Source organism: Octopus bimaculoides, chromosome 5, assembly GCF_001194135.2.
Source record: "Octopus bimaculoides isolate UCB-OBI-ISO-001 chromosome 5, ASM119413v2, whole genome shotgun sequence".
Classification (NCBI taxonomy): domain Eukaryota; kingdom Metazoa; phylum Mollusca; class Cephalopoda; order Octopoda; family Octopodidae; genus Octopus; species Octopus bimaculoides.
Genome location: NC_068985.1, coordinates 15176212 through 15177662, shown reverse-complemented (window position 1 = coordinate 15177662; position 1451 = coordinate 15176212). Strand labels below are relative to the sequence as shown.

The 1451-nt window shown below is 39.6% G+C and overlaps 1 non-coding gene across 1 annotated transcript; it reads right to left on the bottom strand.

Annotated features, from left to right (window-relative positions):
- Positions 1–841: 841 nt before the first annotated feature.
- On the bottom strand, positions 842–914 carry Trnaa-agc (transfer RNA alanine (anticodon AGC)). The gene has a single exon. It is a non-coding gene; the product is annotated as a tRNA-Ala (tRNA).
- Between the last annotated feature and the right edge of the window lie 537 nt (positions 915–1451).

Below are 1451 nucleotides of genomic sequence, written 5' to 3'. Positions count from 1 at the left end.
TGTGGGCTTTTTTTTTTTCACGTCCCCGCAACCAAGCGCTTCGGCAAAAGAAAAACGATAAACTACGTACTAAACATAAAAGGTAAGTACTGGGGTTGATTTGGTCGAGCAAATCCTTTAAAGTCTTGCTCCAGCATTGCCGCAGTCCAGCGACTGAAACAATAGAGAAAACACATTCAAGAACAGCACCAAAAAACAAGCAGGGTAATCAGTTCACGCTTATATATTTAAATACTAAAAGGCTTGACACTGTATCAGGGGAATTAGCTCAGATGGTAGAGCGCTCGCTTAGCATGCGAGAGGTACCGGGATCGATGCCCGGATTCTCCAATTGTCATTATTTTTGTCTTTATTGCTCATTTTTGGTTCAGTTCTAGTAAATTTGTTTTTATGTATTATATTCGGTGATTTATCATTACCGCCGAAATACTTCAAATATAGGAAGTTTTTAGCCAACTTCGTGAAGATCAAACTGTTATAAGGGTGCATTTAGTGTTGAGAGCGAGCATTGAATAAATTAATACACGCACACATACACACACTCATACACATGGGAGTGTGTGTGTGTGTGTGTTTGTGTATTTGAGCGGACGCGCGCGTGTGCTTGGCCTTCACCACAACCACCACTTGTCGATCGGTGTTGGTTTATTTACGTCCCAGGGTTCGGCAAAAAGTATGAATTAGTGAATGTTTGTTTTTTCGTTTCATTGGCCGCTGAGTTTTCACTCAGTGAATATACACACTCACACAAACCTAAACACACACACACACACACATGTATACATGAAACTCAACAATTACGTGCATAAAAAGAAAGTGTTTATGTATAACGTATATATATTGGAGAATCCGGGCATCGATCCCGGTACCTCTCGCATGCTAAGCGAGCGCTCTACCACCTGAGCTAATACCCCACGTCAATGAGCCATTCTTTCATTATGTATATTAACATTTTTCTTAAAAGATCATCTTTTTAATGAAGTTTACCATAGATATATTTCGGAGCGTCTGGCTTGCAATCACGTTCACATAATATATACACGTTAAGCAACAAATACAGAATGCTTAGATCGTCAATAGCGAAATTCTAACCAGCTTGCAATGAATTTCTGTATTAGAAGAGGCTAGATTTGTTTACGTATGCGGTTGACAGTGGATACTTGCTACTTATGATGCGCAAAGACACAGAAATAACGATTTAGTAATTCCACTAACGCTTCTGAGAGATTTTCGTCTGCTACTAGTATACTTTTGTACTATTTAGCCCTGTACGTCTACACGAGAAAATCTCTCGTGACGAAAACTGCAGTTTTGTGGCTTTCTACGCCATCTGAGCCACGTTGAGCGTGATAAAGCTATATTTATATCGACTTAATCCCTTTGTCTGTCCTTGTTTGTCCCCTCTATGTTTAGCCCCTTGTGGGCAATGAAGAAAGAAAAAAATAAGAAAC